Below are 13,138 nucleotides of genomic sequence, written 5' to 3' on the forward strand. Positions count from 1 at the left end.
GCTGGCCTAGAGCTAGTGCAGTGGGAAGAGCACCAGGGGCTCAGAAACCTGGGTGCCGAGTCCCAGGTCTGCTTATTAATCTGCTGCACGCTGTCTCCTCGTCTCACCGCCTCGCTTCCTTGAGGTCTGTGTAAATGTCACTTTCTTGGGTCTTTGCAGACCACCCCACCCTATGTAAATTAGCATCCCAGCCCACTCCCTTGCCCTGCTTTGTGTTTCCTAAAAGTACTTACTGCTACCTGGTGTGTTCATATATTTTTGTTTGTTTGTTGTCTATCTTCCCCCCTGTATGCTCCAGGGGAGCAGGGGTTTTCTCTTGTTCTCTGTGGTATGCCTGGCACAGAGTAGGAACTCAATAAATATTGGTTGAACGAATTAGAATTAACCTTCTCTGTATAAGGTAATGCTGCTCAGTGAACTTTTGTGTTGGAGGAGAAATGACAAATGACTATAGTGGTTGAAAGGAGGATTTAGAGGGTAGAAGTGGAATTGTTTTAAGGGATGTCTGCTTTGTTGGAAGACATCACTGTTGCCTTTACCCATGGTTGGGGGACAGGAGCTACAAGTAATTGGATCTCTGCTGACTACCAGGCGCTGTTCTAGGAGATGATAGCTAGGTAGGTAGGTAGATAAAAAGAAGGAATTTAATCTTCACAATAACCCAGTGAGGTAAATTCATTATCTCCATTTTACAGATTTAAACAAAACAAACAAACAAAAAACAAACTTGAGGCCCAGAAACTCAAGTGCATTAACTCCAAAGTGCCTAAAACCATGGCTGGCACAGGTCAGACACCCAGGGAGTGTGTGTGGAATGAAAGAAAGCCCGAGTATATATACCCCTAAAGCTTCTCAAGCTTTTGTACTAAGTAGCCCTTGTGGAAGAGGCTGGTGAGTGTGTGCCCAGGAAGGTCAAAGGGCATCACCTGAAGCAGCCCACCTCAAGCTCAGAGATCCTTTGATATCTGGCTTTTTATTTTAAAAATTAATGCGAATTTTTGCATTTCCTTTATATTATAAAACAAACCCCTCTTTATACTATAAAAACGATGCTTTTGATTATTTAGCAACTTACATAATTTCTTCAAACACTCCAATTAAAACTGCTGCTCTGCGTTTAGCTCGTGGGTGGTATGCTCCTGGTATGAGTTTTATACACCCAGGAGTCGTTCCGCCCAGTGTGCAGGGGCCCCAGTGGAGCCTGGTGTGGGGCCTGGTCTCTTCCACGGCCCTCAGCAGGATCTCATGCTGCTTGTCCCTGTGTAAACATGGCTTGTCCAGAGGAAACGGGATGTTCGCTTCCACGCCCGGGCCATCTGTTGTTTCAGACCTGGATGGTGGCTGCACCTGGGCAAACGGGGCCTTCAGCAAACAGTTCCTTGCCGGCCCCTGATAAGGGGTTGCCTCCCAAGCAGATTTTATAGCTCTGCCCTTCATCCCCAGTCAGAGAGCGGGCGGGGAGGATATAAAATATCCCTGGAACTGTCGGAATAATCTTTATGGTCTGTTTTATATAAACCAGAGGTCCAGTGTGGTGTGTGAAATGGACCACTGAGACTCGGCCCACAAGACTTTGATGTCAGAGAGCTAAGGGCCTCCCAGAAGGACCTCTTTTTGGGCTAATGCTTCAGCGACTGCGTTTCCAGTTATTCTCTCCAGTGTGGGAGTGAAGGTGTTCCACTTCACTCCCTCAGAAACCATAAGGTTTCTTCACTCTCTGTGTCTTTGTTTGCCTCTTCCCGGAAACCCAGTTTGTGCCAGTCCAGAGTCATGCAGTGGTTTAGAACTGGAAGGGCTCTTAGAGACCATCCAGCCCTCGCATTTCGCAGATGGGAAACTGAGGCCCAGAGATAGAAAGGGAGGCCCAGCCCCACCGTAATCTGCCAGTCTGCACCCTCACAGTCCAGGGCTGTGGAGTTGGGTCCCTGGATGTCTGTCTCTCTAGGGAAACAGCTGACGCTTTGTTCACTTTCCTTGTCTTGTTAACCTCCACCCCACGGATACATCGCAAAGCCAGGTCCCAAAGACAGCAAGAGGTGAGAAGAATGAGGGTGTTCAGGTCCACAGAGAGGATGCTGCCGTGGCCTGGGCAGTTTGGCTTACTCTCTCTGTGAAGGGCTTGGCTGGTTCCTGTTCAGACCCAGCTCCATGTTCAGGTCCTGACACTCTGAAACCCAGGGTGGCTGGCTTTGAGAGCCATTTGGAGGTGGGCTCAGAGCAGACTCACTCTTACCCAGGGAAGGGACTCCCTTCGTTCAGGTCTCTGCCCAAGTGTCACCTCCTCCAAGAGGCCTTCCACAATTCCCTGCCTTTTAAAATAGCATTCCTCATCACTCGCTGTTCCCATACTCTGCTTTAATTCTTCACTTATGACCACCTCTCGTGTGCTTTTTTGTTCATTTTCTGTTTTCCTTTTCTAGAATATACGTCCCCTGAGAGCCCAGTGCAGGTCTGTTTTGTTCACTGCCGTATCCCCAGAACATAGAAGAGCACCTGACATGTTTTGTGTGCTTAATAAATATTTGTTGACTGAATAAAAGGAGGACTGGGGGATCATGGGGAATAGGAAGAACTGGGTACAATGTGAGGATACTGGGAAGACGTGGAATGGCCGAGAAGGAAGTGTGTGGGCCTAGGGGCTTTGCAGGACGTGGAGCACCTGGAGGTGCTTATGTGCTGGTAGGGAGCGGGGAGGAGCTGGGAAGGAGAGGCAGTGACAGGAGTGGGGATTGGGGCTGGATCAGGGAAGAGAGTGGACACACCCTACCCTCTGAACCGCCTAAACAAACCTGAACACAGACTGTGCTCAGAGCTGCTTCAAGGGGCTCATCTGTGATTCTTTCCAAAGTCACCAGGCTTGATATTAGGTACTGGCATCTGAGGTCAAGTGTTTTTGATTCCTTGGTGGCCCAACCTGTATTTCCGCAGGGGCCTCTGCTCCTTTGAGGCTTGATACCCTTCCCGTTCTGCAGGGCAGGGCCCCTGGCAAGGCGGCATCTGGTCTCAGGAGATAGGTGTGTCTCAGTTACAGTGTCGTCCCCAGGGCTGCCCACCAGCACTTCCCCCATTTAGGTGGCAGGTCAGAGTGAGAAATACAATGTGGGAGCTGGAGGGGCCCCCAGACCATTTGGTCCATTCCCATCTATTGCAGAAGGGTGAGTGTGGACCGGACTGATGCCCAGAGAGGGTAGAGGACCTACCTAAGGGCACACGGCAAGACAGTGGCAGAACCCAGTCTAGAACCTTCTTTTTTTTTTTTTTTTTTTTTAGTTCTTACTTTACTATTGCGTATCTTTTGATGGTCCTCCTTCCTACAGCCTCCCCTACAAAAAAAAAAAAAAAAATCCCCAAAACCCTGACGCAAGGACCTCCTGATGCCTACTCTAACATGATTGACCCTCTGAAGCCTCATAACTCTGAGGTAGTTGCTGGAGAAATTCACGCATCTTCAAAAATGTGCCCAGTAAGAAATACGGTGCTTCTGGCAGAGAAAGTGGTTCCAGTGAGTCAAGCGTTTCCCAGGTTCATATTCCTTGGATTTCTGGTTTCATGAGCTTTTAATATTTGTTCTACACCTCCCCCTAAAATAGTTGTACGGTCAAATAAGAAAATGCTATCTCCTGTATCCCCATCTTGGGGAGACACAATGGTCTTTAGCGTATTAAATGCTCTGAGAAGTTCTGTAGTTAAAAACAACAACAACAACAACAAACCCAGCAGTTCTTTTTGTATAACTCAGAGTTTCCCACACTTGTTTGACCTCAGAACACATGAAAAACTGTTGGCCTCTCACAGAGCTGGTCTTCCCCCAGCCACAGACCAACTAGATCACTCACACAAGGTAATACCCAACTTTTACTCTTTATTTGATACACTCCTGTTTTTTTAAACTTTAATCATAAAATATATTTTAAAAAATAGGTCATAAAGGACTTTACAAAAGGGGTGAGGGTGGAGTGCCCTCCAACCAGCTTCTTCTAACTAGAAGGACAGAAGAAAGACAGCTTCACAAAGATTATCTCCTCTTCTTTATATCCTCGTGATTCTGTTTTTATTGTCCTAAGAAAGCCTACAGGCACTTTCCATTTTGTGAGTAAAACACGTCCTCTACACAAATGGCTTTCAAGACAGGCCAAAAAGAATTCCCCATCAGGAAATGGCATCAGTGATGGTCACATAGCTCGGGAGGCAGAGTATCAGAGTGTTTAAGTGGGTTTGAATCCTGCCATCACCACGAGACGTTACTTCCTCTGTCTTTCTGTTTCCTCCCCTCTTAAGTGGGGTGCTCATAGTAGGGCCTGTGAGCCTAAGGTTGTCTTGAGGATTACACAAGATCCGTGTTTAGCATTTAGGATGGTGTCCGGTGCAAAGCCAGTGCTTACTGAGAGCTCACGTATTAATATCACTATCACCGCAGTGAGAGCTGTGTGTAGGCAGCAACTTTGTTTTGTTCGCTCCTGTACCCCCGGTGTCTAGAACAGGGGCTGGCGCATAGTTGATGCTTAGTAAAGACTGGTTGAATGACTGAGAAAATGAATGGATGGCCTTCCCTGTATGGAGAGCAAAGCACATTTCTGAGAGTCAGATTCCAGCAGAGTAGGTGCCAGGGTAAAAGTGAGCGGCTTTCCGCAGGGCGAGGCTGTTGTTTCCTCTGCCTTGTCCTCCCTGCACATGAATGAGGAGCCAGCACCCGAGAGGATGCAAGTCTCGGCGTGGAACTCAGAAGTAGAGCGTGAGGTGATTTCCTGGAAGGTGACAGTGTCATCTGAACATTTCGGGCCTTGAGGTTCCAAGCCTTGTGGATTTCTATTCCTGGTTACTACGCAAGGTCTGTGTTTGTCCCAGCCAGAGAGTTGCCAGCAGAACCGCTTACCTTGGGAGTGCCACAGGAAATTTGCTGCCTGGGGAGCTGCTTTGGAAGGAGAAGTGCCCCCGGCTGTCCAAGGGCAACCGAGAGTCCCTTGGCCACCTTGACACCCTTGCCCCGCAAACGCTCCACATTCCCTCCTCTGCGAGTTGGCACCACAAAATGGCATGCGAACCCTTGGCCTGCTGATGTTGACTTTACCCTCTCTTGAGAAAACAAAACCAAGGCACTGGACCAAAATAAGCAGCCCAGACACTGTGCTAACCCGGCTCTGCCGGGAAGCCTGATATTGATTTGCCCCTGGCCTCTCTTTGCCTTCAGTAACCTGAGGTCTGCCTGTCGCCCAAGCTGGGAGGTTGACTCCACTGCATTCCCTCCAGACACCCACACCTGCGTTGTTTTTATTCTTGAAGGAGTCCGGGTTTACCTAGAGTTAGGGACTTTTAAGGACTGTGAGTGGCCCAGCCCACCTGGTCTCTGGCTGGAGGTGAGCGGTCACACCCCTGTCCTACCCTCTCTGGCTGGAGGACTCAATAGCAACCAGTCTAGGGAGCAGCAAAGGCCTGAGCAAAACTTGTGTGACCAACCAGGTTCATGACCTTGGCCCCCTGGCCCAGAATGTCCTTAGGCTGGGGATACTTATGGCCGGGGAGAGGTGCAGATCTCTGGGGAGGGGGTGGCCTGCAGCTGAATGCTGTCTTTCAGGAAGTATAGCTGGAAAGAGAGGTTACTGTGATTCAGCCAGGCCTGAAGTTCCTCAGGCTCTCCCATGGGGTTCTGATAGCCAGTTTGGGGAGATCTCACCAAAGGCAAAAGCCTGGATGAGCCTGTGAGCTGTTTCAAAGCTGAAGTAGCTTCTCAGTTCTGCAGCTCCCATTTTCCCCACTCCCGGGCTTGTTTGCTATACCCAGAGGTTGTTCCGTGAGGCGATAGGAGTTCTTGAGGTCCAAATAGGACCAGCACTCCCCTCTACCCTCCCCGCAACGCTCCTGGTCTAATGACCACAGTGGGTGTGCAGGGGGCCCTTTCCAACTCAAAGATTCTCCAGGAGAGCACATTCTAGCCCTAGGAATTGAGGAAACCAGTCTGCCTCTCTCCCCATGGTCATCCGTCTGTGTCAGAAACCTGTTTGCCTTGGAGTGGCGAGCACACGGCCATCTGCAGCTGCCCTGCACCTGGCTAGTTAATGTTCAGCCACCTGCTTGCCCGGAAAATGTTATCCATGTCTCTCTCCCCACCGACTCATCAGAGAGTTTAAATGTAGCTCCAGTGCTTGAGTTCTAGAAATGACACCTGTTCTCTGACCAGGCAGACATACTTAGCCACAGCTTACAGCTCTCAGGGTGCCGTTGGAGGTGGGGGAAAGGGTGTTAAAGTCATGCTCTCTTGAGGGTTGATGACTGAGGTGCAGTATTTCTTCTAGCATTTGGCTCCCTCAAAGAAATTCAGTACTTCCCTCTCATTGCAGGGGGCTTTAGGATGTTAATAAAAGGCTCAGTCCATACAGATCATCCGGCGACTTGATAGAGATTTAGGCTCTTAGGGAAGACGGGAGCTTAGAAGAGCATGCAGCCCGGCGCATTTACAGATGAGGAAGCTGATGCCTGCAGAGACCACAAGGACGTAGAGAGTGCTAGCGCACCTGGAGGGCAGCCCAGGTGAGCATCCTCCACTCTCGCAGCCTCTGCCCGTCCACCGTTTCCCCTTGGCTCCTTTAGAGCACACACCAATCTAAAACTTGTTTCCAAAGGTGGTGCTTATGGTGGAATGCTTGCTAAGAGAGAACCTTCCATTTTCCATGGGATTTTGATGGATTTGTGGAGTATGCCCAGCCTTCCTCTGGCCTCCCTGACTGTCCTGCTGTGTAGACTGCAGTCTCTGTGTCCTTCACCGTCTGCCCGCATCACCCAGCTCTCTGCTGGGGCTTAGAAAGAGTAACCCCACCTTGTAGCTAGCCACTTGCCTGTTGGAGTAAGATGAATGTACATTGATTCTGGCGGGAGGTAAGATATTTACCTTCATCATTTGACCTGTGTGGATCTCATGGCCATGTGTAAAATAGGAGGAGAAATGGAGTGGCACTTTATGTACATGACTTGGGTGAGTCTCTGTCATTGGAAATCATCACAAAGGGGGATCAAGACTGCCCTGTTTTTACCTGAGATGGTGACTCTTTTGAGTCAGTGCATTTTGACACAAGGAAGCTAAGCATCAGTTTTGTTTTTTTTTTAATTTTTAAAAAAAATTTTACTTATTTTTGGCTGTGCTGGGTCTTTGTTGCTGCGCGCAGGCTTCCTCTGGTTGCAGTGAGCGGAGGCTACTCTTTGTTGCGGTGTGCTGGCTTCTCATTGCAGTGGCTTCTCTTGTTTCAGAGCACAGGCTCTAGGTGCGCGGGCTCCAGTAGTTGCAGCACGCGGGCTCAGTAGTTGCAGTGCGCAGGCTCTAGGGTGTGCAGGCTTCAGTAGTAGTGGCACACGAGCTTAGTTGCTCTGCGGCACGTAGGATCTTCCTGGACCAGGGATCGAACCCATGTCCCCTGCATTGGCAGGCGGATTCTTAACCAGTGCACCACCAGGGAAGTCCCAGCATCAGCCTTAAGATAAAGACTTTGTCAGCCCAGGTCTCCCTTTGAGTTCAGGCATGATTCTTGATTCTACTTCTTAGTTAAAGCGAAAACAGTGTTCTCCCATCATTGCTTCCTAGATCTTTCCTGAAGCTGCCAAACTGGTTGACCTTTGCTGGCAAATCAACATTGATCTACTTTAAGGAGAAGAAATTAATGGTATGGGCAATACTCAAACTGTAGTTTAATTCAAAGAATCTAACCTTAGGTAAGACTTGCAAAATAGATCATGTTGGAGAAAAGGGAGCCTTTGGTAAATTGTATCTTTTCTGTCCCCCCCCCCCCCACACACACACACACACTCGGAATTTACTGTCTGAGGTAAATTGGAAGAAAGGAAGGGCAAGTAGAGGTGCCCTTCTTAGGGACTTTAGAGATTCCCAGTGATGACTTCCAAATAAGTCTGAACTGCATTGGTTCAGGCCAGCCCAGTCACTTTAATTGGCCAAGGTCAGAGAAATGAAGTACCAGTCTTTGGTTATACTGCAAACAAACCTCTTAACTTCCAGTCGAGGGCTGTGTTTCACTATAGTGTGCTACTTTTCTCCTGGAGTGACCTTTCCAAGCTGGTCCGTGATTCACCAGAGCAAACTGGTCTCATGGCATTGTAGTCACACCAGCAGCTTTGTTCCCAAACTCAGTGATCCTCTGTGATCATCACACATCTTATGGCTTTGAATGACTTTTATTTCACAAAGTCAGCATCATCAGTAGAGAATCAAGTTTTACCACCATTAAATATTTTCAGATTCTGAATACATTCTGGAAAAGGCAGTGAGAAGTGCTTTAGCCAGTGGCAGTGTTGGTGAAGTGTGTGGGTTTGTGCATTTGGGTGTCTGTGTCTAGTTCCACCACTTACTGCTGGGTGATCTTGGGTAAGTTTATGTAATTTATCTGGGCCTCAGTTACTTCATCTAAAAGATGGGAGTAATAATAAGACCTAATTTATAAAGCTGTTGTGAGGATTAAGTGGCATGCTGTACATAAAGTGCTTATTAGCTTATTGCTGGCACATAACAAGCACTCACAGAATATTTGCTGTCATCATCATCATCATTTTATTCTTCTCTCTCTTTTGTGTTTAGATTGGTCTCTCTTATAGCTATAGATGTTATCACCCAGTGCAGATAAATATAAAGAATCAAAGAACTAAAGAGTAGTGACGTTAAGCTAGTGGGATTTGTGCAGCCTTTCAACAGACATTTATTAAGTACTTACTGTATGCAAGACATAGAGCTGCGCATTGGGGTGAATAAGACAGATGTGGTCCTACTTTCATGAATCCTATCCTCTTGGAGGGGAGACAGGCCTTTAACGGTTACTTACCAGTGTGCAGAGTGTTACAACATGGATGCCCTCTGTCTGACAGAGGAGGGAGAGAGGAGAAATCATACATCCTGGTGGCCACCCCACTCTTCCAACCAGAAGAATGCCAAGATCTCCCTGGAAATCCATCTGTGTAAATTTAACTCTAGGGGGAAAAACACAGCCGTTCCATTTCCAAAGTGGAATTCTCCCCCATGTGTTTTTGGGAAGCACAGATGCCTTGGCGTTTCCCTCTAACAATAACAGAGATTGTTCACAATTATGAATGGTATTGGTTGACTTCAGCTCCAACAAAACCATGAATCATTTCATAACTTCTGAAATTGCAAAGAAATAACAAACACTCCGGCTCTAGAAAAAAAATGGACAAGTTATGGGGCACAAATTCGTCTAATTAAAACGTGAATTCTTTTTTGTTTGTTTATTTAACAGCTGCACATTGCAAAGTGAGCTGGCAATGGATAAAAAGGCCAGCTTAGTGTCTAGGTACCTGGGGTACCCTTTGAACAGTCTCATCTGTGTAATCTGTAACTGGCTCTCCATAACTTCCTTTCTCCATCTTTCTCAAAGCTTTGAGCCAGAAGCATTATTTCATACATTTTACCACGTTCTAAGGAAGTGAGGGTAAAAGGAGATACATGGGCTGAGGCTTATGTGACAGACAATCTCCATCATGGATCCCCATCACAGATACCCATATGCACATACACCCTTAGGTGGGACCACTTTTTTCCAGCACACTTGTTGGATCCTCCTGATACCTGGCCACAAGATGAAGTTTTCTAAAGGTGGGATTATGAGGGTCAGGCTTTCCCAATGTGTGATAGCCTATGAGGTGCCAACAGGGCCTGGTATTTGAGATACAGGCTGACAGCTCCTTCTCTTCCCTCTTAATCGAGAAAGGTGCATCCTTTCTTAAAAAAAAGATGCATTTTGGCCATAGACACCCGGATGCCTTTGCCCATGCATACATTCAGCGGCACAGCTGGGTTCTAATATCTCAGAGCTGAGACCAGATGGAGAGTGGGGACAAAAACATGATGTGTCACAGTATCTGAATCTTGCTTCCCATTGTATTGACATTCTTTTTTAAGTTAGTAATGTTACGTGCTATAAAAATTTGTTGAAAAGGTACTTCTTTTGGAAAACACGCTCAGGGAAGCCAACTCCGCTTCCACTCCTGGTCTGTTTCCACCCTGGAGGGTACAAAACAGACAGCAGTAGACTCAGACCCATTGGCATAGCATGCCCTAACACACACACATTTATTCTTAATAACATTTTTGTTACACAATTAATACTTGTTTATCATAGATAAAGTATACAGACTTTATTTATATTTAACTATTTATTTATTTATTTGGCTGCATCGGGTCTTAGTTGTGGCATGTGGGATCTTTCACTGTGGCGCGCGGGGTTCTCTAGCTAGTTGTGGCGCGCAAGCTCTCTAGTTGTGGTTTGCGGGCTCTAGAGCACATGGGCTCAGTAGTTGCGGCACGTGGGCTTAGTCGCCCCGCGTCATGTGGGATCTTAGTTCCGCAACCAGGGATCGAACCCGTGTCCCCTGCATTGAAAGGCAGATTCTTAACCACTGGACCACCAGGGAAGTCCCAAGTATACAGACTTTAAAATGGAAGAAAATAAACATAACCTGTATTCTCACTACTCAAGGAAGCCACAGTTGGCATTTTGGTGTATGTATTTCCAGACTTCTTTCAATGTATGGGTACATGTTTTTAAACAAAAATTAGTGTCAGGGCTTCCCCGGTGGCGCAGTGGTTAAGAATCTGCCTGCCCATGCAGGGGACACGGGTTCGAGCCCTGGTCCGGGAAGATCCCACATGCCACGGAGCAACTAAGCTCATGTGCCACAACTACTGAGCCTGCGCTCCTAGAGCCCGTGCACCGCAACAAGAGAAGCCACCGCGATGAGAAGCCCGTGCACTGCAACGAAGAGTAGCCCCCACTCGCTGCAACTAGAGAAAGCCCACGCGCAGCAATGAAGACCCAACACAGCCAAAAATAAAATAAATAAGTAAATAAATTTATTTTTAAAAAAAATTAGTGTCAAACTGAACACCTGAATTTTTTTACCCCTCCTCACACTCAATATACACTCTGAACATTTACCCATATCACCAAATATGATTGCATGTCAGTTTGTATGCTCTGCTTATCTCTTGGAAGATCTTTCCTTTTGTTTCTGTCTTCTTGCTATCAGAGACAGAGACAATAGAAAATACACTTTACCATTGTATCACAGACTCACATCTTGGGCACCTCTGAAAGTTCTGCACTGGCCCATCACAAACACTCCACCTAAGACCCTTCCCACTCCGAGTTGTGATTATAAGTATGCCCACCATTGCCAGGGTGAAGGCCAGCTCTGTAAAATGCACCACCAGCTTTGGCACCATGGAGACTGTGGGAAGTTGACTTGGGTACCACTTAGAAGCACTAAGTAGGTTTTCTTAGCAAAGAAAAAGGGACTAAATTTTATTTATTTATTTATTTTGGCTACGTTGGGTCTTCGTTGCTGCGCGCGGGCTTTCTCTAGTCGCGGCAAGCAGGGGCTACTCTTGGTGGTGGTGCGTGGGCTTCTCATTGCGGTGGCTTCTCTTGTTGCAAAGCATGGGCTCTAGGCACGCGGGCTTCAGTAGTTGCAGCACACAGGCTCAGTAGTTGTGGCTCACGGGCTCTAGAGGGCAGACTCAGTAGTTGTGGCGCACGGACTTAGTTGCTCCGCGGCATGTGGGATCTTCTGGGACCGGGGATCGAACCCGTGTCCCCTGCATTGGCAGGCGGATTCTTAATCACTGCGCCACCAGGGAAGTCTGGGACTAAATTTTAATAGAACTCTCTTTGGTGATTAGATACTTATAAAAAGGAGCCAAGTCAGCATTCCCCTCCCCAGCCTAGGCTTCCTGCAGCTGAAAACACCTTCCATGGACAGAGTGGGTCCTAGGGACATACTGGACAGGCCATCCTTAGCTGCTGAGCCCACAGGGACTGGTAAGGCACCACCAGATAAAAATATCTGTCTCCTTTTGGAGCCTAAATCCAGAGGTGCTGAAGCATCACATCCTTCAGGTTTTAATGAAGAATTGTTTCAGTGATGAGTTCTACAGATGATTGCTGAGGGTTTGTTACTCTGGGGGAAAAAAGTTAAGAATTTCTGTATTTAGAGCAGATTGGCTAATGTGGGAACAACTACAAATAATCCAGGTGGGGGACCCTTGTAAATGTCATTGTTAATTATCACTGGAGCCTTCAGCTCTGGTTCTCTTTCCCAAAGTGGATGAATAAGATTGCCATTTATGGGCTTCCCTGGTGGCGCAGTGGTTGAGAATCTGCCTGCTAATGCAGGGGACACGGGTTCGAGCCCTGGTCTGGGAAGATCCCACATGCCGCGGAGCAACTAGGCCCGTGAGCCACAACTACTGAGCCTGCGCGTCTGGAGCCTGTGCTCCGCAACAAGAGAGGCCGCGATGAGAGGCCCGCGCACCGCGATGAAGAGTGGCCCCCGCTCGCTGCAACTGGAGAAAGCCCTCGCACAGAAACGAAGACCCAATACAGCCATAAATAAATACATAAATAAATAAATAATAAATAAATAAATAAATAAATAAACCCAAAGTTAAAAAAAAAAAAAAAGACTAAAAAAAAGATTGCCATTTATTCACTGAAGGATAGAAACAGCATACAGCATCTTAGGGTAGACGACTCAGCAGAGGATATGGTAATACCGTTGAGGGGTGAGGGGGTCTCAGTAACTGTCCTTGAGCCATTCAAAAAAGGAGTCCTGTCTCCACAAAGGTGCTCACAGTTCAAGCTTTTAAATCAGAAGAACAACTTGTCATTGTCCCCTGGGACCGCAGAAGGTGAATAGGTGGGTGGTTCTAGAAAGCGGAGCAGGAGGCGTCATATAACACAGCATGGATTCAGGGCAGGGGCTCGGCCAGCCCCTGATGTCTGAGGAAGAGATGGGGACTCTTCTTCAAGTGCATCTGAAAGCCACCTCAGTAGCCCCTGGGGAAGTGTCCTCTCATTGGTTTCAGCTCAGTCTCTGCAGGCCTCAAGAGTAGCAAGAGGCAAGGTTGGAGACGCTTCCTCTTGTGGACACCATTCCCTGGACCCTGTTTGTCCGTCGAGTTATGGAAGGCGTTGTGCTGCCCCCCATATCCAAATTCGGTTTAGCAAATCGTCTTTGGGAGCCCCCTCTGTGGCCTCGTCTCCAGGTGTCTACAGATGTGAACACATGTTAACTTCACTCTCCGGGCGGTATCAGTTTTCAACCACTTCCTTAAAATGTCCCATCAATC

At 47.6% G+C, this 13,138-nt stretch overlaps 1 protein-coding gene across 3 annotated transcripts in view; it reads left to right on the forward strand.

The window, feature by feature from the left end:
- The window catches only part of GNAO1 (G protein subunit alpha o1), a 170,728-nt gene that overhangs the window by 33,619 nt on the left and 123,971 nt on the right, over positions 1–13,138 (forward strand). The gene's annotated exons all lie outside the window — the stretch shown is intronic.

Source organism: Balaenoptera borealis (genome assembly GCF_965194805.1).
Source record: "Balaenoptera borealis genome assembly, chromosome: 19".
Classification (NCBI taxonomy): domain Eukaryota; kingdom Metazoa; phylum Chordata; class Mammalia; order Artiodactyla; family Balaenopteridae; genus Balaenoptera; species Balaenoptera borealis.